Here is a 27,752-nt window from a genome sequence, read left to right as displayed (position 1 = left end):
AGAAGTCTACTTGCTTCTCTGATTTGCACAAAAAAAATGTTGACCCGTCTTATTTTTCGTATGAAATAATTTGACATTCATGAGGATTTTCATATTAAAATTTCATATTTTCGATACAATTTATTTTTAACCTCATCCACAAATGGTCACCGAAAAAATAACACAAATGTGTCCCTCAAGCCCACATGGTTTCCCTCGAGAGCAACAGTGGTGCTAATCCTCGCCCAGTTCCTAATGATCTTCACTGAGTCAAAATTGCTCACCATCAATCTGTGTTGATCCACTTATTGACAAGCCAAGACCAAAATGACACTTGCAGACATTTACCTGATGAGCACAACCCCAACATGGTAGCCTGACCATTTGCCGGGTGCGGCCAGAGAATGAAGGAGGGTCTTGGCTCTGGGCGAGAGAAAAGTTCAATGACACGCAGGGAGGAGAAGGCACAAGTGACCAGCAGGGATTAACCAATCACAGTGTCAGAAGAGCGGCCAGCTGTTCATTCTGGCCCGAGCGGAATGAGGCCTGGAGCAGGTGGTGCAGCCTGATGCCAGCGGTGCTGAAGGGGGGAAGGGGGGGGGGGGCAGGAGGAAGATGCTGATGAAAGACACTCGCCTAATGTTTCGGCATCACTCGCCGACTCCCTGCCCGCATTATCATGAATAAATATTCTACAAACGCAGAAGATGGGAAAAATAAGCCAAGATCACGCTTTATTGATGTGCCATTTTTCCAAAATAAAAGCAGTAGTGAAAATATAGGAACAGAAGGTAGAACAAGATGCTAACGTTTAAAAAAGGTCAACAAATCACACCAAGATGAGTTTGAAAACATTTTCTTCTTATTTTCCGTCTTATCCAAATAATTGTAGAGGCTGAACTGGACGGCCGGGAAAAAAAAATACACTTGGCAACCAGTCAATAGAGGGCGCCACCACGCATCACCCTTACCATAATATTTTTCTTCAAGACGTTCAAAGAAATGAAAGATAGCAAAAACCAAAATATTTCAAACTCAACGTATTGCTAATTTTCGATGAGCAGGATAAAGAGTCGAACGTAATGAGTTGTGTCATCGTATTTTTTTTACGTGTGAAACCGATTCTTCACCACAACACCAAGCGATTGACCGACTGTGGCGTTGTATCGGGTTTTGAGGCGCCAAACATCTCGTAATCTTTCTACCGGATCCCGAGAACATGACACGATTGTCAAAAGACAACATTTTTATGGTAGTGATGGATCACCCGATTCGGGGACAGAGACTCTCTGCGCTTCGCTTTCTAGCTACAGGTCGATATCAACGTAGAAACATTGTTACGTATTTCTGTACTGTATGGGATTGCCATGTTTTTGTTACGACTCGCCCCGGTTAATCCATTATGTGTAGGTTGTCATTAGTTCTGTCAGTGTCTGTGTGCTCGCCCCTCCCTTCCTGTGTCTACTCTCAATCTATGTACTAATCACAGTCACCTGCCTTTCGCTACCTGTCGTGTATATAAGTCCTGTCTGCGGGTCACACCCGTCGGATTGTTCCCGACTCGTCTGTCGTCGTCGTTGTTCTTGTCTTTATCTTGTCTTTTTGTTCAGTTATTCTCGTCTTTTGAGTTCTCCAATAAGCCCTGATCCAAGCTGCATTTGGTCGCCTAGCCCCAATCACTTTCTGACAGTTTTGCTGTTTATTCCAATTTGAATTTGTTGTTTAGTAACTGAGTTGAAAGTATGCATTCAGCCACACAAATCAAACATGCAGCTGGTCATCTAACAGTGGTAGCATCTTCCCGCATTCAAAGAAGAACCCCTCCCACCAGTCACTACGGGGTAAGTGATTATGTGTTTTGCCAAAGTGGTAATCTTTTGATATGCACAAACACAGATTCTAACATGCGGCTTTTTTTTTTTTTTTTTCTAAATTTTCTTTTTCTGGGCTGAAGGCTGATTAGGATGCCGGATCATGGTCCCAGCTGGGCGCAGGGTACATCGCTCATTACAGGTTTTCGAGAGGAGGGAGGCTGATTCACGACGGTGCGCAGCATGGTAGGTGTAATCATATCATGCAAAAATCAGCGGTCAGTTCGGCGCGGCTGGAGCCTGATTAAAAGGCCGCCATAGACAAAGTGACACGTCCTCAACCTCATCGGAGGAGACGTTAAGCAAAGCATCGCAAAGGTGCGGGGTTGATTCCTCTTCGAAATGACCGGTTTTTTTTTTTTCCAGGGATCAGCATGTATTTTTGATGAAGCCACATATGCGGTCGAGGCCTTCACTTCACTTGCAACTCCATTTAATGAGAGCTCAGCATTTTGGACGTAAAATATCTGCTGTAATTAAGCAGCATTCTTCAGCCGAGCACGACGTGACACTTTGAGTGAACACGGGGTTAATGTCTTCGGGGGAAAAAAAAAAAAAAAAAATCAGCAGCCATTTGTTAACCCTTTGCCTGCCCTCATTTCTGCAGCGTTGCTAAGAAGAATTCGGTTTTTTTGCCAAGGCGTCGTTTTATCCGCTTTTTGACTCCGTGGGAAAAGTTAATTACGCCACTTCCTGGTCCAACCTTCCTGGTGGAGAAGGATGAATGTGGCCTCGCCTTTCCTCGCCTCGCCTGTATGTAATGTCTTTAAGGAAGCACAGCCTGCAGGGATTAGGCCTAATGACAGAAGTTAATTATATTAAGAGTCATTTTCAAAAACAGTTCATGAACTGCAAATTACAGTTAAAGTTGCTCCTTAATGCTCTTAAGTGTAATTAAATTGGCTAATATCTCAAGAAAATGAGTATTGAGCAGCAGGATGTCAGAGGGGAACTTTTACACGGTCAGTCGGTAACAAATCTTCGTAGGATTCACGTTCATCATCTGTCCGCGCATCCGCAAGTGTTAAGTTTTGTGCTACACGCGGAAATCGGATGTTGCAAAATCAGGGCTTGTCTCCTTTATAAAATGTCATGTCAGGCACCTTTTGTATTGAAAAAAGAATAAATATATTTTTTTATACATTTGTCTTCAAATATTTGACTTCATTTGTAATCCAAAAGTACAATCCTAGTTGATTATTGTATATTTCATGCATGTTTTAAATCCTTCATGTTATTGTTCAAAGTAAATGGCAAAAAAACGCACCACACGATTCTAATTAAGATTTTTTTTTTTTAGACCTTTTTACGGACTTTAAAGTCAGAATTCTAAGAAAAAATGTCATAATCCTGTCACCCCTCGTTTTTTTTTCTTCACTGGCCCTAATCCTCTTCCGTACCTTTTAGGATAAGAGTAATTTCACATTGTTATTAGCCAACATTCTGTGGTACATTTAAAAAATTAAATATCTTTAGTGTAACAAGTAGTTAGAGGGAACTGTGCTGGGGGGACATAACAGTGCAATGACATTATTTCCCCAAACAAAAATATAATAAAAATAAAGACAATAATAAATAAAAATAAATTAAATAAAAAATAAATAAATGAATAAAAATTAATAGTAAAAAAAAATATGAGAGCGACTTGAAAATGTCATCTTGAAGGTAGTTTTCTGTCGTGGATGACAAGCCACTCAGGAGCAGAATTTGCAAAGATCCCCAAGTGCCAGCTGTCCTGGCAGGAATTAACTCTCCTCTTGCAGCCGGTGAAACCTTGACACCTCAAGTGAAAAGTGCTTGAGCTGTCGTGCACCATAATCCCCAAATGGTTGACAACATTCCCTTTTGAGTACAAGCCGCAAGGTGGGGGTTGGCGCCAAGAATTATGTGCATTTGTCCTCTGGTAATTAGATGACTTTTGACTCAATGACTGACTTTTTTTTTTTTCCACTGAGGACTTTTAAAGTGTAATGATGCTCCTACTCAATTTAAATCAAAGAAAAGCAGTGTCATTGGAGCCCTTAATCTTGCAATATTTAGCTTGGCTCATCTATTTTTTTTTTTTCTTTCAAAGACTTCAGGAAAAGTAGAATATGGTGACCACGCCAAAGCCACAGAGCGTTTTTGTTCAAGTTCTTCCCGGACACTTTTCACCTCCAGTGAGGTTTGGAGACTTTCCGAGTCATGCCATTTGTGCAACTGTGCATATTGAGTCGACTTGCTGGGCACGTGTGTAGTTGTGGCTGAGGTGTGTGTGTGTGTGTGTGTGTGTGTGTGTGTGTGTGTGTGTGTGTGTGTGTGTGTGTGTGTGTGAGCACACATGGGAGCAATATCTTCCATTGCTGCCATGAAGCTAGACCCCCCTTTGCTTTTCTCACTTGTAATCATGTCCAAATTTGCACAGAGGGGCTGGGGTGACTTGGGGAGGGGGATACTAGTCAATTTGTGTGGGTGTTTTCAGGTTTTTTTTTTCGTTAAAAAAAAAACCCAGACATCTCAGATGTCCAGGATCCAAGGCAACTTCCCGGGCCCGAAGCTCAAAAAAAAAAATTCTCTCCATCCTTATTTGTGTGAAAGTGCAGATTGATTCCTTGATTGGAGCCAAGCCACGTGCCTTGTGACAAGTAATGAAATATTGCAGAGAATGAAGATGAAAAACTTGGTTGGCGACAAGCATATTTATTCTATGTGTATAATAAGTACAACAGTAATTGAAGTGTTTTTCCTCTCAGCGTGGAGAGACGTTAGCAAATCCAAACTGTATTTTCTGGCAGCAGAACAGCAAGTCACTTGAAAAAAAGAGTTGGAGTTTCACTCTGTCCTCTCGACCGCATTTGTCAAAGTTGACCAAAGTTTCAAACGTTTGGCCCTTCTCATTTGCGTGATGCGGTCGAGCATCAATCTGCTGATGGGGACGCGGGCGCAGCAAGGTTTTAATTAACTGCCGATCCAATCACCGCGTGTCAGGCTCTATCGGCCGAGGCGGACGGGATGACGGCACCGCACTCGGACTGGTAAAAGTGGGTCAGGTCCGAAGTGAGTGGACATGGAAGTGACGCCGGCGTGTGATGTGACCCGATAGAAGAGAGGCGAACGGACTCGGGGCACCTCTCGTCTTCCCATGCGGGCCGCCGCTCGCCACGGGGCAAACAAATCACAGCAAGTCACAGTGACGCCCGGCTGAGAAGTTTGCTGCTCTGCACTTTGTGTCCACTCTACAAAGCATTCAACAACTTTCGCTAACTCATCTTAAAGTTCCTTCATGCCCTTCCTTGTCTTTGCGTTTTGTCCTTTCCTGTCTACTTTCCAATCCTTTTTATTGTGGTAAATTCCTCGCTTATCCGCTTTTTTTGTTTCCTTTCCTCAATTATCTTGCTTTTCACTTTGGTTGTCTTGTCCCTTTGCTATTCTTATCTCCTCTCCTAATTCGCTTTCCAATTGCTTTTGTTTACTCATTTACGTTCTGTTTTCTTCTCCTCATTTCCTGATTTTTATTATTTTTATTTGCTTTCCTCTTTGGTGTTGTTTTTGTTAGCAGAACAGTTTGCATGCTGCAGAAGAAACATCACTCACGTCTGTGTGTTTTAATTGCGGCGTTGTGATGCGGGCCTCCGAGCTATGGCGCTTGAAGCCTTTGACCATGATACGAGCGGGTGTCTTCTTGTCTCTGCCTAAACAGGGCATGTGTAGCCATGGGGCAGCAGACTATCAGAGGTGATCAGCGTGATACACACACACAAACAAACACACACACACACACACACACACACAGCCGCACGCCATGTTTGTTGCAGTCAACCCGTGTTAGAAAGTATCCGCTTGCTCGGCATGTTAGGCCCCAAAAAAATTTCGCATGCCACCTCCCGGGACGTTTATGTAAAAACGTTACCTCTGTTTTGTTTTCACATTTAGCAGGTGTTAGCATTGTCGTGTCCAGTGTTGACAAAAAATTATATATTGGGCTAAAAATATTTTTTTTATTCGCCGGTGTGTTTTTCCCGAGCTTGTGTTTTAAGGCTGAATATAAAAACGATGTCCTCAGAACCAAATGGAAAAAAAAAATCCAAGTGTTTGGGATTCTAGTCAGAGTAGCGCAATGATTAGATTGCTTTAGCCAATTCTACCGTCATGTCCCAACCAGCATTTAATATGCAAATTGCACCTACGTAAAGCTCTGATGGTTTTATTTAACAGACATGTCCTCGAGCGATAGGAAAAGCGCTATTCCGGGACAAAAACTTCTCATTGTGCGGGATTAAACCTTAATTGATGTGAATCATTTATTTAGGTTGCTTATCTCAAAGATATGTGGATAAATAAATAAAAAGTCGGAACACGGCAGAGTGTCTCGTGCGGCTAGCCAATTTTACATCCTTCAGATTACTTGTCATCCTTTGGACTCATAATGGCGTTTGTCCTGAGGTCATGCCACTGCAATTATCCAACATTACCGGAATGCTCGCAGGGATTAAGAATAATGATCTCGATATAAATGATGATGTCGGCGCTGCTGCAAACGAGGAAAAGGGGAAGCCTCCGTTCCCTTTAAAGACGGAAGGAAGTTCACGTATGAAGGAAAGGTCAAATTGATTTTGTAAAAGAAGTGATATGATGCTCTGGATGAAGAATTGATATCTCTCTGTGGTTGCAGGATCACGCCAGAAAATGTGTCAATATGGCAAACTCCCTCAGATGCCTCCTACGGTAAATCCTCGCCAGCATAGTTGAAATTCAAACGGGCCCGCCGTAAACTAAATGACACCACAATGCCGAACATTGTCGTGGTGAACTTTGGGCCGCGTGGGCCGCTTCAGCGTCTGCAGTGTGGGCCCAAATATCTGACATTTTTCTCTGATGGCACGCTCGTTACTACTTTTGTTTTCTACTGTAGGCTACTGTGTGTGTGTCTCCCAGGGCAACACAAAACCTGACGTGGCTGACAAACACTTTCTGTGACTGTGGCATGTTGGAACCCCACCCGCCTTGTTCTCAACTGTTTGACATACTCGTGGTGTAAATTTATTCCGCTGAGACAAAGATACCGTGGTTCGAGCATCTCTGAGAATTTAACCCTAAGTATCCCGTACCCATGCAAATTATCTTCTCATATTTATTTAGTTTGACCTAAAAGTAAAAAGTGAGACAAATTAATCACAAAATTTTGGAACGTTATTTTTAGTGGTGAATGTTTACCACTGGTAAAAAAATGAATTGACCTTTCTCCCCAAATGGAAAAGTGTATTTTGTTTTGTGTCAATGCCGATTCTTGCGTAAAGGACAAAGTGAATAGAATTACAAAAATATAACTGAAGCACCCCGTTAGCTTAGCCATTACTTGGTACGCTTCCTGAATTCTGTTTTGTTTTATTCAATGTATGCATCGACGGAAATGACATTGTAGTTTAATTTGTTTATTAATTATTATTTTTTAATTAATTAATTTATTTCAATTTATTTTAATGAAAATTATTAGATTCTTAATTTGATTAATTAGTTTAGTTTTTTTTATTAATTATTTTTTATTTTAATGAATTTATTTTTTGAATCAAAATTATTTATTATTTGATCAATTATTCAGTCCCAGCGCAACCAAATTATTCACAATATTTCAATATAAGTTTATCTCTTTGTGAGACTATTACATCAAGCTCACTTAAGCTAGCTAACCTTTAGCCAAACGCAAGTACGTCATTTCCGTCTGGCTGTTCTTTAGAAGCAGTCAATCTTTTCCGTGGCCGTTCGATGGTAAACAATGCGACGAATCGTGTTTTTATGCCGCCGTACGGCCCCCGCCGCTTTAAGACTCGAAAACACAACCGTTATGACGCCGCTGGCGCTCCATTAGCCTTATATTGAAGTATTGCGGGGCACAAATGAAATCCAGCTCAGTAATATGAAGCAGGATATGTAACCTCACAGCCCCTGTGGTCCGAATAGCAAATGTTAAATGAGAGAAGAGCCAAGTGTTTGAATAAAGAAGTACATTCTTAGCAGGGAGGTGAGCGGCTGACAATGAAGCTCCTGAGCGAGCCTGCGAGAGGCCGACTTGTTCATCCCTTGTTATGCCGCTAATGTGTATGATTTAAGGGGGAATTATGCACATCTCAATGTGCCTATAAATGACATTATTCATGCACAGGTGCTGCACTAAGCAGCTCCTGAATGAAAATTAAGATAATCTTTCTCTTTTTTTTTTCCCGCCTCCCTTCACGCTCGTTCGCTCGCTCCCTTTTCTCACGGATCCACTTTGTTCAGGCAATATCTCCTGTGTCAATACCTCACTAGACTGCCGCCCCTCTCCCCTCAGCCATTGTCTGATCTTTATTCAGCACTAACAAGTGCGACCACGTCTGTGTGTCTCCCCCGAGCCCGACGGTATTTCTGAGAAATAACGTGCCAAGTTGAATTAAAGCGAGAGAATTAAAAAAAAAAAAACTTTAGCGAGGCAGAAACTTGCCGTTCCCCAGGGAATTCTCAGCGCAATGAATTTCTCAAACGAGAATATGAAGACATTGATGTGGAGCACTTTGCATATGATAAGCTCTTTTTCCATAAAGACCGATGATTAGTTTTGGAAATGTTGCCGTGGAGAAAGTGTTGCGGGCCTTCAGATACGACGGGGGGAAAACTGTCACTTTGCATTACTTGGGCAGGACGTTGTGCTAAGATGACAATTTGCGATCAAGAAGAAGTGTATCGCTGATGCCTTTGGACGGGTCTCCGGCTCGGTTTGCGTTCTCCAGACTGCGTGGGGCTCGGCGTTCGTTTTTAGTAAACACTAAGCGATGACGATCGCAGCTTAGCCAGCGGAGACGCAGCTGTATTGTTTTAGGGCCGCTCTCTTGTTTACAAGAACATCTCTATTGTAGACGGGTCGGCTCGCTCCACTTGTCTGCTGTGCAAATCACTCCCGCTCGTGTTTGTGTTTTGTCGATGTGGCTCCGAGTTGGCCTTCGCTTCAGTTCAGATGGCTCGGATTAGCGGGCCACACCCTCGCACCTCACAGCGCGGTGGGGACAAGCAGGAGCTGCAAAGAATTCACCCCGTTTGCTTTAAGCGGCCGTCGGTGCCAGAGGAGGCGGAGTTACATTCTGCGCTCTCTCTATAGACCGCAGTTTCCCAAACTTACTCGAGGCTGTAGACCTAAATTACAAGTGTGGTTCCGAGCCAGGACACAAATTTACAGAAATACTGCAAGCAATTTGGTTCAGAAGTGTTCAAACAAAGAAAGACGTTGAAGGATTTCTCCTGACAAAAATGGATTTGAAATGAAACCAAATGAAATGAGAGAAAATGTAAAACTGGGTTCTTGGGAATTGGCTTAGGGTAGTTTTATGTAAGGCCTTTCTCAAGAGCTCAACACTGTTTCTGACTTGTAAAATACAACTTGAATACAAATTAATTGCTACAAATGACTGCCTGAAGTCGACTTCAGTGACATCATCACTACATTTTGACTCTAGTGACATCATCACCTCATTTTAAGAAGCTCTTCACTGACTGCTCATTTGCTGCCCTCACTTTTAATTTTCAGTCAAGGAAAAGCGTTGGGTTAACAAAAGACAGACGCCTTGACCCTTCTAAAATATTCCATGTATGTTCTTTGTAAAAGTTTTGAAGCAAGTCATGTTTATTTGAATCCGCCTCAATCACAAATGAGTTCATTAACAAGTTAATTAACAAATACGTTTTTAAACTTTTATTGTGGAGTTACCCCTTCAGATGAATCATCCCATTTGAGATCTTGTCCGACATACAAATACAAGAAACAACACAAAGGTTGGGAGCGACACACATCACGATCTTTGTCAACAGTCCCATTTCCAGGGAGGAAATGCCAAAGTTGATGATATTCACAGGCTCCAGACTTTTATTTTGGGTCAGGTTTTGAAAATTATAGTGATGCAGTGTATAGGCTATGACAATAAAGTGTCTCATAAAAGCTCTCACGGTTTCCTGCTACATATAACTCACATTGGCTGCAAAATGTCTGGATTTTGCTTTTAAAAACTTTTGGTGGGTCGTATCTGGCCCCTGGGCCTTGAGTTTGACACCTATGGTCTAAGTAAAGACACCTGGGTTAATCAATTAAAAATGTTACATAAATCACTGGATAAATTTCATGTCAATACCAAAAATGACAAATTGTCTTCACTTAAAATGGAAAATTGTCTAGAAATATTGAACCATTTTTACTACTCTGATTTCAAAATAGAAAATTTTCTAGAAATATTTTAATAGCATTCATCTTTTTAAAAACATTTAAACAGTTTTTACTAGTCTCTGATTTCAAAACAATTTATTCATAAGTTTGTTGTGCAGCCTATACTAGACGATTAATCAACATTTAACGTCGTACGAAGAAATAATAAATACTTTTTTTCCAAAAGAGAAACAACACATAATTGAGAGCATAACTAAACAGTGTCGCAATACGTTTGGCCAGTGCATGGAGAATGGAAAATTTTAGATGTGACCAAAGTTATTTGTCACAAAAGCCTGACAATCACCTTGGAAAAACTTCTTCTGCGTTCTGATGTTTGTTTGATAATTCCCACCATGAATGTTGTTTGTGATTCCCCCACACACACCCAAAATCAAATACGTGTGTGGGGTGAAGCATCATTGTTCCCTCAGTTCGTCTTTGGTGAAGTGAACAGGATGTGCCTGATGTGTCTTTGGCAGAGGGGAAGGTAAGAATACAGAAGATTCATCTGGTTTGAGTTGTGCAGCACCACATCACTTTAAAGATGGGGGGGGGGGGTTGCAACCCCCCCACCGCTCTTTCTTGTGCAGCAATCCTGGACCCTTTGTGTGATTGAAGCTCAAACGGAGCAGGAAATGCAAATAGTCCCCGCTCTGAAGACGTCGACTGACGTGATTGTTGGGACGGTTTGAGGAGGCCAGCTCGCCCGCCACATTAAAGGACAAAGCCAACAGAGTGGGTTAAGTTAAGCGAGGGGGGGAGGAGGGGCAGGGGGGCTTCAAAGACGCAGAGGTTGGCCGGCCACACTGTTTGTGGCCAGAAATGTCTTTCATTAATGCTGGTTGATAGTTCCATTGTTCTAAGATGCAACATGAAAAAGGGTACAGAACAAAAAAACCTCAGTCAAAAGCAGGAATAGTTTTTTTTTTTTGGGGGGGGGGACTTTTTTGAAAAGTTGTATAATGACAACATTGCCAAAATGACGAATTGAGTTTATTCATCTACTTCATGCATTGATTTTTGTCAGGGACCATGTACATAAAAAAATGAATATCCACTGTTCCATATTATATCTCTGCGATTAATCGTGGACCCTTTGGGAGGTCCGTCCAAGGAACGAAACGGTTCGTCCGTCCGACAAGACTTTTTAAAAAAAAAAAAAAAAGGATGGATGTGGCATTCTGGATTTTGGAAACGAGGTTCCATTTTAATCATATTTTCAATTGATGAACAAATTATCTGTCCAAAAAGCAGGATGTGCATATTTATTCCAGTGCCTCGCTTGTTACTTTATCCCTTTTGACTCTTCCTCTCTTAAAAAAAGCGAAACAAAACTAATTATCCCAATAACGAAGCAGCCGCGGTCGTCATTGGCATCCGACGCTGTGCACAAGTGCATTAGACACTATTTCATAGATAGCTCATTTGCATATTATGATGTGAAGACTGCCCATCATCGCCTCTCCTCATTAAACATCCGGTATCTCGTGGTCCATTTTTAGAAAAGGACAAAACAAAAAAAGTCTTCAATTGCTAGTCATTTGTCTTCCCGCAATTTCCCCACAAATCCTTGTCAATCTCGAGCCCAGCTCGCATTTTATCAACAAAATGGCGCTACAGTAAACATTCTATAATTGACTGTTCAGCAACGCGATTATCAGTTTGAGTTTGATTTGAGGACGTAATCTGCTTTTTGTGCACGCCAGCCTATTCAAGCAAAAATGGACGGCGGACTTAATGGCGCTGCTAACCTCTGAGCCATTCATGCCAAATGGATGTACTTGATGATTAAGTTTGAAAGAGCCGTGTTTTATCGTCAGCCGCCACAAGAGTTGACAATCTTAAGGCCTTCAACAAGAAATAATTAGCATCTATTTGAATGTGCCCGGGAGTTAAGCGCGTTAACGACTACGCTGGCTAGCAATTAAACGACTGGGCTTGTTTATGCCTTCTATCACCTGAAAATTGATTCCAGTTGTCAGCACTGATCGGGCAACGACTTTAGGAATTCCAACCGAGCTCTTGTAAGTTGTTTTTCAAAACTTGTTTTTTAAGTTTCCTTGTGAAAAGTGGTTTAGGAAGAATGTGTCCTGCTTATTCCAATTTGAAGAGCCCGACTACCCTGGCAGCCCCCCCCTCTCCCCTCCCTGGTTTCTCCACATAGTTTAGCTTTAAAAATCAGGTCAACCTTTAAGATCTATGAGGAAGAAAAAAAATGAATTAATAGCATGCTATTTTTATTCAGTCACTCATCTGTTAATTTGGTATGACCTTAGTCAAAGGCAGCGCAATAACAAACTTCTTCTTAAGACCAAACCCCTGGTCTCCAATGTTGCTTTCAGAAGCGAAGGGGCCTTCAAGTCTTATCTGCAAAACTCAACGTGCAGGATTTTTTTCCGTGGCGCGAGAAACTAATGCTCTTTCATCTGGTTTCATAGCGTATTGTTTCACATTTAAAGCTGCTTGAAGATGTTTTTTTTGAAACAGCCAATCAAGCAGCTTCTGGGGGCCCAACAACAAAATGAGTTCTGACAGCCAAATGATGCCGATGATGTCAAAGACTTGGAAAAAAAAAAAACGGCGGCTGTAGAAGTGTCTTTGTGCCAGGCACTAAAGCGGAGGTACGTCACCGCTTTTATTTCCCACCTTCCCGTGGCCCGTGAGTTCCCAGTGTGACTCCCCTGGTGACAGCAGCATCCAAACTTTAGCGCTGCAAAGTCTCTGGTGCCGGCTGCCCCCATTGAAGCATCCCCGCGGGGGTTTTCTTCACAGAGTGCCTTCGAGGGGAGGGGCCGACGGTGAAAGTTTGGCAGCGGGTGACGGATCTCCAACAGCGGCGGCTTTTGTTGCCAGGTTGCTCGCGCTCGGCAACGTGGATGAGCCAGGTGGCCTCTGACCTGACCTCCTCTCTGGAAGGACCGGTGGGCGCAGCCATGAAAAGGAACTCGCCTTGGACGTGGAGGAAGGGAAGCCTGTCTGAAAATTAAAAAAAAAAAAAAAAAAAAGTGCTCAGAAATAGGTCAACCGGTATCTCATTTTTCTTGCTAAGCTTGTAATAAGCCCTGACAGGAATACTGTGGAAGACGGCTATTCAGCGTTTACTTAGCTCGTCCGAGCATCGTGGGGAAGAATGACCTTTGTTCTTTACTTTGCTGCAGCTGGGGCTCTTACCTGTAGCCATCAGCAATAATTATCTTTTGCCCATTTGCGTGGCAACAGAATATTTCATATTCACACCTCACCAAAGAAGAATAGTTTGGATTTTAAAAACTAAGCATGTCTCATAAAGACAAATGATTTTTTATCATTGTCCAGAGAAAGAAGGAAAACCAAACCTCCATCGAGGCTATTCCATTTACTTGAAAACAATATCTTCACGATGTAATATGATTTCTTCAGTTTCCAGCCTTCTGTCTGAATCTTGCAAACAATCTTCTGAATCATTATTTGCATTCCATGAAGTATGAAAACTTGGCAGGAACAAACTAAACCTGCTCAATCACCTTTTTTTCCATGAAAAACTTGCTTGCTTTACATTCACAATGATTCTTTTTAAAATGTTTCCATTGGTCCGTTTTTGACACATCAGGGTCACCGGTGGGCTGCAAAATTATTTTTTTTTACTTTTGATTAGTTTTTCCTTTCGTCTGCTTTAACAAAACTTGTGATTCGACTGACAAGAAAAGGCATTTCAATTAGAAAAAAATTCAACTCCATATGCAATCATATCAACAAATGACAACAATCGCTACATGCGACAAGCTAGTAAGCGAGCTAGCATTAGTTTGCGGTCGGTTGACTATTGTTGGAGGATTACGTCCGTTGGTTTAATGTTACAGCCAAATTTTTTTGCGAATTTACCACAATGTCTTTGTGATGCCTCCCTTCATATTTGTTTTTTTTCTTCCCAACTTCCTTGTGCCAGCATTCCTTTTGACTAAAATCAGGCATAAGAATGTTTTTTTCCTTCTTCATACATCTCTTTTGGAGCCTTGTGCAAAGTGGGACTATTAATGCTCCACTTTTACACAACTCTGGAGCAAATTTGCAACTGGATGCACCCAAATTTGCTTCAGCTAAACCAAAACAGAACAGAAGTCATTATTTTTGCTAATGAGTTCATAGGTCAAAAACGTCTGGCTATACTACACACATCAACCTGTCTATGTTTAAACTGCTTTAATTAATTAATTGATTAATATAAAACATCTATGTAATAAATAAATATCAAATAAATATAAAAATCTGACTGCACCACACATTAACCTGTCTGTGTTTAAACTGATTAAGTAATAAATAAACAAATATAAAATAGATGAATAAAAATGTTTTTTTTCCCAAGACCACAGAACCGACCCCACGTGCCGTGCAGTGCACCAGACAAGGTCCAAAAGAGAGAGTGCTGAGAATCCGAAAACACCCGCTGCTCGTGTGTGCAGCATTTAATCAAAGTGGCATTAGTTTGACACTGTAGCTTAAACGTCGCTTGCCTCCCAATCCCAGCTGAGATGCTCATATTGTTGCTGAAGTCGACCATAGACTCAGCAACTAAGTGGATAAGATGAGCTTAAAGTATTTTTTTCCCAAACCTGGCTATTCACTGTGATCCACTCATCACCTGCCCGAGAGTCCGAGACGCTTCGATCCTCTGTAAACGCTCCGTGACTGACTTTGTGTCTCTGCACTAAAACCAAAAATGCTGAACAAACCATCACGAGTCTTCTAGCTCATATGTTCAGTGTGAGCGCAATTTATGACACTGAGCACTTTTTTTTTTTCAAATAAAAGTTGCACAGGTTCTGTTGTTCTATGATTTTGGAATCCATTGAATTCTTTGAAGCACAACTTTAGTGCCTCCCCCTTCAATATCAGCCTTGCCCAGTCCGTCGCAGCCACCATTCATCCCTCTCTATATGATGTTTCCGAAATGTCTTTAAACTTTTCGCATATGGGAAATCAAGCCGAGGTGGCACACGATTGGCCGAGGACCAATCAGAGCAGCGAGACAGCAAATCAGATGTGAGAGTGCACCATGACCCTACAGCCAGTAGTGCGTGTGCATGTGTGTGTGTGCGTGCGTGTGTGTGTGTGTGTGTGTGTGTACGTGTGCACGCTTACGTATCCTTGATAATATTACCAAGAATCATGATGCAAGCTTTTTTTGCCTAGAGTGTTTTTGAGCTCATTTTCAAATGGTAATTTGCCTTATCCGAAGCAAACTCACTGAGTGTAAGTAAGTGATTATTTGCATGGCTGACAATCACTCGGCACGCCTGCGGCCTTTTTCCAAACTGCTCTAGTTTGTCCGGTCTTTGAGTGAGCAAAGTGTTTAGAGAAGCCAGCTCCGTTTGAAACATCCTTTCATTTACCTTATCGTCGGTCGCAAATGTGGCAGAGTTAGAAAAACAGACGGCCTTTTTGGTAAAAGTTGTCGGAATAAAAACACAATGGTGGTGAGCGTTTCTTTTTGGAGAAGTTTGAGCACCTCGGCGCTGCTTTTTAATTGGTTCCGACTTCCTCGGGCAACAGCGATGACGCGTCGCGGTGACAGCGGGAACAATGCGCCGATTGATACGATCTGCTCACGGACTCAATGTCGTTCAAATATCATCGACTCGCCGATGCCCCCGACCCGCCAAGCGCGCATGAACGCACACAAGTTGACGGCGTTCAGGGACCATTGCACAGCCACGCTTGGAGGAGGACCAAAAGGAGAACTTCATTTAACGGCTGGCCGATAAGCAGAACTTTGTTTACGGTCACTCTTGTTTGAGGTCAAAATAAAGGATCTGGAAATCCAACGAGGTGATCAGGAAAACATCGAAAGGTCACTTTGACGACTGTGAAATACAACCTTTTCCAAACTTACGAGAAGAATTCAAGAAGGCGGCCAGCGGTCCCCGGTTCGATACACGTCGATAACAATGTGATGGAGGCCTCCCCTCGTCATGAAAAAATTGTGTCAGGGGAAGGGGGGAAAAAAAAGTGGTAGCAGCCCTCGGTTGGCCGCTCTCATCCATCAATCAGTATTTAGGACATTGACAAGTGGTAATTTAATAAGCAGTGACCTGCGCTGGCAGGAAGCCAGCCCGACAGACAATACAAACTCATTTATCACACGGGAGCCGAGGCCCGGCCGCTCCCTCTGATCCGCAGATTGCCACCGCACCGGTTAGCCCCTCGGCGCCGCGATGAGGGCTAAGCGCGCTCCAAACTCGTAATGCAATTAACTTCTGCTACGAAGAGCGCATCCCGAGTCTCCTTAGTCCAAAGTTTCACCTCGGAAGTTCTGATGTTGATGTCAAGTGAAGCCGAGTCATTGTGCATTTTGTGGCTGTGGAAATTTGATCTTTGCGTATTTGCGCCAAAGTGATGTTTGGTATCTATGGAAATGTCGCCTGCTTGAATCAAAGGTGTTGTGTTATAGCTGCTAATAACACTCCCACGACTTAATAGTTGGCTTGCATGAGTGCTAAAAAAACCCCAAAAAAACAAAAAAACTGCATCATCACATTTCTACTTGTATGTTGATTGAAAACAGGGCGCGACCTTTCAAAACGCTGACACGGCATTAATGCTGTGAGGAATATACCCCAACTCAAATCTGGAAAAGGGTTTGAAATCCACGAGAAAACTTTCCTTGGGAATTTTGTCAATTGTCTGGAATTTGAATTTGTCTTTGCAGGCCACATACAATAATGTGGCGGGCCATATCTGGCCCCCAAACCTTGAGTTTGACACGTGTCTTTTATTCTATTTATTCGGTCTGTTTTGAGGGTCCAATATTTGACGGTTCACATGACTCAAATCGTGTGAGCGTCAGTAATGTAACAGCATTGTTTCCTCACATGCGCAATCTCACCTTTGTGTGTGCAAAGCTTGGGCGCAGCGTGGGTATTTATGCCCCCCGCCCCTCCCCAATGCACGGACCTGAAACAGGCCTTGGATGTCTTCCAGCCGTCCAGTATTGAGCCTTTTTGACCCTTTCACAAGTGCACTTCTCCTGTTTGCCAGTGCAAGTGAGCCAAACAAGTCCCAGTTGGCTTGTTTAACAAGCTACATTATGTTTGCTCGCAGCTCCTTCAGCCCCCTCAAGGTTCACGAGGAACAAGCCGTATATTTGATTTGCTTGAATACCATTGCAAAGGTGTAACTTTTATTGTTGTTGTTTTTGTTTTTTGGAAAAAAGACAGCAAAGTATGAGTAGTTGTTTTGTTTCCCTTAACATACTTTTTTTTTTGCAAATCTCTGCAGTCACTTTCTAATTTTGTGGAGCTATTTTTTTAGAAGGTTAATTCGAGTACTTTTGAAATTACAATAATAAATAATAATAGTAAAACATATGAAATTATAACAAACTAACAATTGCTTTTCATTTTTTTATACAGTCGACAGGTTTTATTTAGTAAATTCACATTGTGTAGGGCAGAAAATTGTCTTTTCTTGTCTTGAAGCAAAGACAAATTGAAAAAAAAAAAAACAAAGCTAATATTTAACAGACACCTTTGATATGATAAATATTTTCCAGAGAAATTGAGCGTTTTGGGCCATATCACACACCACCTGCGGCAGAACTCCTAAACTTTTCTTTCAGCAGAGATGCTCAGGCTCGCCAGGGTCAGTCCAGGATCCGACGCCTCATCTTGTCGCTCCAATGTTCACTCTCAGCATCTCCGCATCTTCTTGAGACTCCGCCACCACGTTTGACTTGTGAAGAGGCAGTAAAAGCCATAATGTGGATTTTAATGTGCTCTAATGATCTCTTATTTGTCCTGTCGGACGCCTGCCTTCGGTCTGGAGGTTTTACTCGCCGTGTGCTTCACCTGGGAAGGAGATCATGTTAATGAGCATCCTGATGATGGGAGGGAGTGACACACCACTGCACCATGATGACCTCGCTAACCCGCTAACCTCATTTTATTTACTTTACCGCTACTTATATAAGTTGAATCTTTAGGAACGTGATTTTATTTTATTGTTTTATTTTTGTATTTGTATTTGCATTTTTATTTATTTATTTATTTATTTATTTATTCATATTTTTATATGTTTTATTTCATTATATTTTTACATCTTAATTTTTTGTTTCCTAGTAATCCCTTTGGATTAGTTTTTTTTATATTAGATCACAATGTAGGATGTTCATATTTAACACAAAGCCATACATTCTCCACATGTCGGCTTTCCGGAGCATCTCCCAACTGACTTTGAGCAAGTGGCAGGTTACGCTCGGAAGCTGGAAAATACCCGTTAGCGTTTGTATATTTTGTCACATGGACAAACCATAAAAACTCCAGAACAAGTTGAACACATCTCTACTTTATCTCACTTAAATGTGCGTTTATGCACAGCTGGAAATAGTTGTCATTCCTGGCCTTTTTAAACAATCACAAGTGACTATTTGTCAAGCAGTCAGCTCGTGCTCGTGCTCTCGCTCGCCAGCGAGCACCGCTGGAAAATCAATGTGACTGTGATTAAGTGAGGCCAACGCCAACCTCCTGATTATGACCAATAAAGGATATTGGATCAATGTTGTTTTTCTCTTTATTTAGGCGGCTTCCAAGGCAGCAACTTGATCAAATTCAACATCAAGTTATCAAAGGAATGGCCGGTGATTTATAAATCGGATAATTGGGGTGTACAGCCGCTGGGTGCACCAATTTTATTGCTTAGTCAAAGCACCGGCTTCCATTTTAAAATTGCCTATTAGGTGGACATGTACGAGCCGGCGTCGGTGTCGCCCCCGTCTGCCGCGCATTAGTCCTTTGGCGGCTAAAAACATTCTGTGCAATTTATTTGTCAAAAGATTCAAATCACAGCAAATGTGTCGCCACTCAGTACGCGCCTGAAGGCACATCGAGTCATCCGGCAGTCTCAAATAAATGCAGAATGTGAGCTAAGTGGAAATTTGGACAGACAAGGCAGGTGAGTGCGATCGCTCGCAGCATTGCAGCGTCGAGAAGAAAAAAAAAAGTGTTGTCATTTTACATTGCATTTACAAAGGCAGCAAGAATACATTTCAACACTTGTCAGAAGAAAAAAAAAACATCTCTTAGCAGGTGATAATTCTGTCTGGGACTTTGACGGATCATTGCCTCGGACATTCTAATTATTTGATTTTATTACAAAAGTCTTCAAAAGCGACACATGCATGGAATGTTTTGCTTACGCTAACAGAATGATTTTGCCGAGTGAGGCATCATAGTCCCGTTATTATTTATTAACTGAATTTCAGAAGCAAAAATGATTTCATCCAAACCAATTTAACACGCTTTCATATCATTTTAATGTTTGCAACATTTGCGTTATTGCACAAAATGTTAGTGTGGAGGTGCACCTGCTGTCACTTTTGGCTTTTTATCCTCCTCCACTTGTCACCTTTTTTTTTTCCTTTTTTTCTTCATCAGCCATCCCCTGATGGTAGTCAACTGCCACTTTGACTTCCCGCCGGGCTTTGTGTGTGTAAGTCACCTGCAAAGCGCATAGAGCTGAGGTGACAGCGCTTTGCAGCTCCAAAAGGAGGAGAGTGACGCGATACACTCAGATGGGATTACAGGTGTCTAACATCTTGGCCGACAGGATGGCTTGCTGCCCTCTCTCTTGCAGGTTCAGAAACTGAGCCCACACGCTGACCGAATTACATTTTTCAGTGGCCCATGTGTTAGTTTGAGGGTCCTAAATGGTCACAACTAAAATATATTTATTTAATTTAAATGAGAAAAAAACATTTTATTGTATTTTTTTGTAATTATATAATGTCCTAATGCATAAAGATATTTTTTTCCCTGCACTTTCTGATCCATGTCAAGGTCAGTTTAGTACTAATTTCTGTGAGGCCCCTAAATAGTCACAACTAAAATAGTAACATTTTCAAATGTTTTTTTTTTTTTTTATTGTACTTATTTATCATTATATAATATCCTGATTCATAAAGATAATATAGTTAAGGCATTTTTTTGCTGCATTTTGTGATCCATGTCAAGGTCAGTTTAGGACTAATTATTATACAGAGCTAAACAACATCTGGAAAAATGGTTTTTGGTTTATCATCTGGCACTGGGGGTGCATGGGCAACTCCGGTCCTGGAGGGCCGACGCCTTGCACGTTTTTTGTCTCCTTGTTACGTCAAAGTGGCTGTTGCATCCTTTCAACAGTTTTTTTCTTGTACCCTGCTAATAAAAAATAAAAATAAATACCATTGACCATTGGAATCTTGGCTGTTTTGCTGTTATAGCAAGACCAGCATGAAAACAACAACAAAAGTAAACTTGTGTTTTTATTTATTTAATTTTTTTTGTTTGCATGGCAAAGTAAGGACAACAACAGAAGATATCCGCAATTAGTGGGTCTCCCGATTTAACCCCCTCAAAAAAACCTTTGAAATTATCCAAGTGATAGGGAGCCACACTCACCTCACCTCAACTCACCTCTACAGCACTGAGACTGACTGCAGGTCTTACTCACAGGCTGGAATTAATCGTCTTTTCCTACTCTGTAGTCGTTTAGCCCAAAGTTGAATAATATCCATTCATTATTACCTGATTGCCCCCCCCCCCCCCCCCTCCCCCCCAACAATGCTCATGCTCCCGCCCGACCCCCCTGCAGAAGCCTCTTTGAACAAGTAGCATATCTCCAAGGCCTAATTAGAAGGGCGAATCTGCTCGTTTTGAATTGTCAACTCTCACCTCCGGCCGGGAAACTTTGACGAGAGTCTACTCAAGGAACGATGCGTGTAATAATACACATTTTGTATTTGGAATAATATTTCTCCTTTCGCTAAACATCACACCCTTGTTCATGGCGGCTAAGGTGGAGACGGTTTGTTTTAACACTTAAAGACGAGTGTCCTTAACTTAATCACCACCTTGTTTCACCACATTTGCATATATTTACATATTAATTGGACCCGCGATTAAAATTGGTTTTGTAATTTTAATTAAGTGTCCACAAAGGTATATGATTAACGCCGTCTAAAATACAGCCTGACATAACAAGAAGCAAAAAAAAAAAAAAAGGCGCTTTGCTGCAGATTCCTCATAACACCTTCCCTCCCACCCCGACTACCCCCCCTCCCTCCCCCCGCTTTCAAAAAAGAGAGGATTACTTACAGAGAAAGCCTGTTTCATGATAACAATGTTTTAATCTGCACAAGATTAGGCAGCTGAGGAGAGGCAAGAGCGGCTGGTGGCGGGGGGGGCAGAGCCTCCAAATCACTTTCTCAAGATTCATATACTATAACCATGTTTAAGGGCCATGAGTCCATGTATCAGCCAAAATTAGCACAAGACACATGCTGAACGTTCCCTCACTGGGGAGGAATGTCAAAAATGAGCATAGGTTATCTTTGTTGTGGAAAAGTACCCGGGATTTAGAAGATACTTGAATTCTTAGCATGAGCATGCTAATATTTTAGCAAGAGCTATGTCGTTCCCTCTCTAACTGGCACCTTATCTCTGTCGATGGTTTATATAAAGGTAGTTTTACTTTGCATAGTGTCAATACCAATGTCACGGTCAAAATTACAATTTCTGAGAAATTGGAGGAAAACTTGTTTACATGGCTGAGCGAACCCTTGTATATCTGTATATGTTAGCATGCTAGCATCTTACCAAGAGCTATGTCGTTCCCTCCCTGAACTGGCATCTTATTTCAGTGGATGCTTTATATGGCCCAATGACTACGTAGCGTCAATATAGAGGTCAAAATTCCAGTTCCTGAGAAAATTGAGGATAACCCGTTGACACATCTTGTATATTTGGGGGTTGTGATCAAAATTGGAATGTCCTGATGGAAACAAGCGATGGATGGATGGATGGATGGATGGATGGATGGATGGATGGATGGATGGATGGATGGATGGATGGATGGATGGATGGATGGATGGATGGATGGATGGATGGATGGATGAATGGACGTTATCTTCACCCCACTTTGATCTTTACAGTCACAATAATAAATGAATTGGAGCGGGCCTGTACCGCTCTTAATCATTCGGTTTTGAACAAGAATAATGCTGACTCTCATTAAGGAGCTGCGAAGCGATGCGGTGATTGCAGCACGCGTCGTCGGCCTGATGTGTTTTTCTGTGCAAGCTTCTTCCCGTGTTGCAGAAAAACAGGAGCCAACAGCACACAGGATGATTTCTTTTGATATCCCGCGTCTGCGTCTTGTGCTGGCCTCTACGTACGCGCACAAATGCCCTGGGCCGGCTGTAAAGTTTTCTCTCGCGCACGCTTAATGAGCTCGGCTTTTGCCAAGTCCAACGGCCTGACATGTAACGGAACGAGACTCGTGCAGCCTTTTTTTTCTTTTTTTTCTGACGCAATTACACCAAAGTCAGGGTATCATCGTGGGGACTTTTCAGAAATGTAATATTACCTCATTTGGTCTTTGGTGTGGTCTGGAAGGTTTCTCGGAGACATTTGGAAGCATTTTACTCATAAAATACTTAACCATTTAAGTGATAGGATACAGTTTCTTGCACGGTTTTCTGGCTGCTGCCAACCACAGAGGAGGGGAAAAAAATCACTGTAGGTTGCCGCGTCCCCCCCCCCTCATCATCTGTGGGACAACAAAGAATCTGCTAGCTTGTAACCACAAGAAGTCAGGAGAAAACAAATAGGTTTTTCGGGACGACTCCCTTTATTCCGACGACACTTTTGAAAGAGATCTTTGCCCGGCATGTCCTCTCATTAGCACTCACAGCTAGCCACCTCTGTGATGATGACGAGCATCGGTGTCATCCTGTCCGATCCTCAAAGCTGTCTTTTGGGAGCCCTCGGAGTTACGGCATTAGCTGAGCTTTCGTCCTCAATCCCGCCTCCGCCCTCGCTCTTAAATTGCTGCTTCTTGAGTTACTAAGCCGTTTTAATAGGTACAACCTGTGCTGCCTCCACGGCCTCAGATAGGATATACCTCGCCGAGTGGCTCGTTTTGCGCGCCATCCTCGCGATGCATCCTGTCACACGCAATGGCTGGCCCGATGAGCCTTGGCTTCGCGACCGACGCCGTTCCCTCTGCCAGAGATTCCAATGTGTTTTCTATTTCTTTCTTTTTCTGTTGACATCACAATATTTCCAACCTCACTTATACCGTACGCACCACAGCGAATTCATTTATGTATTTACGGCATGTGTTGTCCTTCCTCGTGAACGATGATGTCAACATAAACTGTCGAGGCATGACTTTATAAATTAAACACAAATAGATTTAAATGGGATGTATTTTGGAAAATGTCGATTGCTTGTATAAAAACAGATGGCTCTCTGGACTAAAAGTGTAAAATTTTACAACAAAGTAAAACTTTTGTGAGTTATCAAAATGAGAAAAAAACATTTTAAATTGTTGCTGATTTTGATGTCACAATTTAGCTTATTTGCATAATGTCCCCACACCGAGTTTCTCAGCCCATAATTTCACAGTTGGGCCGAGCTGCAGTGTCACAACACAGCCAAAGGTTAAGCAGAGCTTCGTTTAATATCTTTGGATGCTCATGTTAGCAATTGCTTAGCATTAGCAATAGCATTAGCTTCTGATAAGCTAATTAGCTTCCCATAAAGCCAGAAGTATTAACCCCATTGTGGTGGAATAAATGCAAAAATGTACTTGGGCTATTTTTATAAAAGTAAGTCACAGATCTTAAGACAACAAAAATGAAATCTTGCAGATTTTGATGAATATGAAATGGTGGTCATTGAAAAAACTGTAATGTTGTTGAATAAGATGCTTTGGTTAAGGGATCATGTTCAAGGTTGAAATTGTAATTTCTAAAATGCGCTCATGGCTGAAAAATGAAGTCTGTGGTTTTGAATGGGAACAACTGTCAGAGTCTGAATAGAAAGCCTTCAAAAAAATTGGGACATTTTGGAACCATTAACAACACCATGACGGTGAATTGAAAAAGACAAAATAAATTCCATAAAATACAGCAAACTTAACAAAACCAACAGGCTGGGTGGCTGCATGCTCTCGAGCTCTTTAGGTGGCACATCAACACTTGATGATCGGAATTAACGCCACCTTTGAGCCCTAATAGAATTTATCCACATAAAAGCGAGTGAAATTGAGCTGAGCAACTCGGCTCGCCTTTGCTGACGCCGTGCCAAATACTTATCCGCTCTCTGGTGTGCGTTTAAGCGCCACTCCTGGGAATCACGCAGACATAATGAAATTACTTCGGCACAAACAAATCGGGTCAAACTCTCAAGGAGACGAACATTATATGCTCCGTTTTCTAATGACTCACTAACTAGCTCTGGATGGGCGGGATCTGCAGGACATCTTCAGGTCCATTCCGAGGGCTCTGAATTTTTCAGTCTTATTGCACACACACCAGCATTTGTTGACAGAAAATACGCCTCATCGGCCGAAATACGCAAGGCCACTCCCCCTTGGATTTGTCAATGTCAACAGAAAACAAAGCTTAATGCGGAAAGATGTCGGACCACCGTTGCCGCCGACCGCTTTGTCGTCTACCTATTCTGGTTAAAAGCCAGCTGGTAATCTCGCTCTTCTTCCCGCGCCTGGAATGTGAGAATGGAGGCTGGATTACGCCTGCTACATGCTCCGAGTTTGGGATTTATTCGGAGGTAAATTGAGATCGAAGGCAAACGCGCTCAGGCCCGGTAATCCCCGCGTCTTATCCGTGTGTGTGGTAAACATGCAAAATGGCAGCTAGCAAAACCGGGAATGATGCAACCGAACCTGAGTGGAAACTTTTGTTGAGAAAAAAAAAGTTTATTTCTTTATTTCATTTTTTTTTTTCACCTTTGACCTTTGCTGTCTTCATGTGCGTTTGCATTAGATAAACATTTGTTTTTTAGGTTGAAGATGCAACCGAGCCTGAGAGGAAACTCACGGTAGAAAAAAATACAAAAAGAAACTTTTTTTTTACCTTCGACCTTTGGTGTCTTCCTGTGCGTTTCCGTTAGATAAACACCAACCTAAAAACGGAAAAAACATTTGTTTTTTTAGGTTAGTGTTTATCTAATGGAAACGCACATGAAGACAGTAAAGGTCAAAGGTCACATGGGATGAGCTCAGCGGTCAGAAGCTTTGCCTGTCTCCTTCCCGCTCGCCCCGCCGTCATCCTCGTGGCTTTGGGCTTTCGCTGACGCTCCGACCTGGGGGATGTAAAAACACCATACGCTGATTCCCGCTGAACTCATCCCAAAGATTCAAGCTGGCAAAATTCCAAGCGGCCGGGTAGCCGATCTGGCCTCCGGCCCACCGTCTGCTTGCTGCTGCTAACAGGTATCGACAGAGCTGATGGGGCGAATCATCATCTAAGAGGGGTTTTTTTAGTCTAGCGTGGCTCGCTTTCACTCCCGAGGCGCTGGAATTCCCGCTCAGGCGGCCCCAGATGCGCAGATTCTACCACCTGAAGGGATTTTTCAAATGTCTAACACAAGACAAAATAACCTCCACCTAACACAATAAAGCCCCCGACCACCTTCGCCTGACAAGCCGCTAAGAAGAAAGCAAGACGGCCTAACTGGCAGTGAAGGCAATTTGTCGCTGGAGCTCATTCCCCGCTTCTTTCTCCCGCACCGTCCACGTTTCCCATAAGGAAGGCGCTTTGGTGTAATTCATCACCGGGCCCTCTCGGCAAAGCGCTCGTTCTGGCTGTGAAATATGAGGTGGGCTGGTATTTTCACACGCGAGCTGCGCTGAATGAGGGTCTATTTTGGCAGGCTCCCACCAGAGCCTTCCTTCCTTCCTTCCTTTTTTTTTTTCTTTTTTTTTTTACGCTGCTGCCGCTACGACATGCTGCTGATCAAGCTGCGAACAATAATAAACTCGTAAATGACTTGGTTTGATTCCTGGCACAATGGAGGAGCGCCCGCAACAAGGTGCTGCTCTCGTGTAGCTTTTTTTGTACCTGCTCTCAATAGAGCGATGGGCACGTTCACACACACACACACACACACACACACACACACACACACACACACACAAAAAAAACTTTCACTCTATTGATGCACACTTTTTTGCATTCTCAACTAATAGACAGAGGTCATTATGGAACAGATGCATTTTGGATGCAACCTTGCAATTCAATCGTTCAGTGCCGTTGATGGTTATAGACGTCAAATAAATTAACTGGGTTGGCAGTGAATGAGTTTAAAATCAGTTAAAAATCAGTTTACCGTCATTTCTGGACTATAAACCGCAACGGCTAAAATTATGGGGCAATCCTATTTCTACATATATATAAACCGCACTGGACTATAAGACGCAGGTGTTTTATTGTTTCATTTCCATATATGAAAGAATATGCATAAACCACACAATATCATAAAAATCATAAAAAATCTATAGATAAGACGCACTGGACTATAAGGCGCAGGGTTCAAAGCTTGTGCAAAAAGGAGCGGCTTATACGCAAAGTTAAAAAAGTTTTATGTATGTATATACATATATATAAAATATATGGAAAATACGGTGACTGCCCTTGGATTTTATTATTTTTTTGAACATCAAATTTAATTTCATAAATCCTGGGATTAAATTGTTGCATCAAAAGTGTGCATATGAGTCCAAAAGTGTTACATATGTATGGGTCAAACCACGGTCCCAACACCTTCTCGTACATAAAAAAAAAAAATTGGGTGCATTGGTGTCAGCAGTCTTTTCTTTGCTAATTATATTGACCCAATATTTACACAAATGTAAGGGAGGGGGGTGGTAGTAGTGGGGGTGGGCGCATATGTACAAGAGGACCGTTTAATTCACAGTAAACAACTAAAGCACTTCGGGCCTTTAAATACTGACAAGAAGAGAGAAAGAGGGAGGGAAAGTCAGCTCGAAAGAGATGTGATGATTCTGGGGGCGGCGGGGAGGTGTGTGTATGGGGGTGGGGGTGGGGGGCAAGGGAGAGTCTCTTCCCCAGTGGGAGATGACAAATACCATATGTCCTGAGCACAGCGCTTGTGTTAATCCTCGCCGAGTCCCACCAGGCCCACATCCGACTCTGCGACCTCTGCAACCCCCCCCCCCTAGACTCTACAATCGCTTTTTCGTCTTCGATTGCAGCAGAACCAAAGTTGCTGTGCTTGTTGTCAGTTTACAGTTCATCGTGTTTTGACATACAAGCGACACTCCCTGAGGGTCCAAATTCATGCTGTGTGCCTCATGAAGTCGAGGACTTAACCTTGGAGGGGGACATGTTGTGCATTCCGTACATTTCATCGTTGGTGAACAAAGATGCCCCGGAAACAATTCCCTACTTGGTGTACACTGACATTGACTTTAAAAATTATTCCAACAGTTTCAGTGTTAGCTATCAGACTTCAGATGACAAAGGTGTCTCAACATCTCCCGTTGGTCAACGCTTATTGTTCTTAGCGATCTGATTTGTGTGGGAAGGTTGCTATTTACTTCAACGTTAGCCATCCATGATTGTTGTTGTTTTGATATCGGTGATTCATAAAAATGGCAATATAGCAAAGCCTTAGGTGAATATGCAAGCTGAATATATTACACTTCTACCACTCGGGCTTTGTGTGATGGCTAAAGGCGTGCATAAGTGAGGTGAAAAATGGAAATGAATCCACTGAGGGTGGCACCTGAGAGACATGCCCCAACCAACATTAAGAGGCTAATTTTCCAAATCTAGGAATCAGTCAAATTCCCCAGAATGCCTTGGGGAGTGGTTCAAAAGGTAAGGAGTGACAGTCGCGGGGGTGTGAAAAGGG

The 27,752-nt window shown here is 42.4% G+C and overlaps 1 long non-coding RNA gene across 1 annotated transcript; it reads left to right on the top strand.

The window, feature by feature from the left end:
- The first annotated feature begins 1,537 nt into the window (after nt 1-1,537).
- Nucleotides 1,538-2,991, top strand: LOC147062703 (uncharacterized). The gene is made up of 3 exons (XR_015066634.1): nt 1,538-1,820; nt 1,934-2,036; nt 2,217-2,991. It is a non-coding gene; the product is annotated as an uncharacterized LOC147062703 (long non-coding RNA).
- Nucleotides 2,992-27,752: the final 24,761 nt, after the last annotated feature.

This window comes from Syngnathus leptorhynchus, chromosome 1 (assembly GCF_054491065.1).
Source record: "Syngnathus leptorhynchus isolate UIUO chromosome 1, UIUO_Slep, whole genome shotgun sequence".
Lineage (NCBI taxonomy): Eukaryota > Metazoa > Chordata > Actinopteri > Syngnathiformes > Syngnathidae > Syngnathus > Syngnathus leptorhynchus.
The sequence above is the reverse complement of the archived record's forward strand: the minus strand, read 5'-3'. Positions and strand labels throughout refer to the sequence as shown.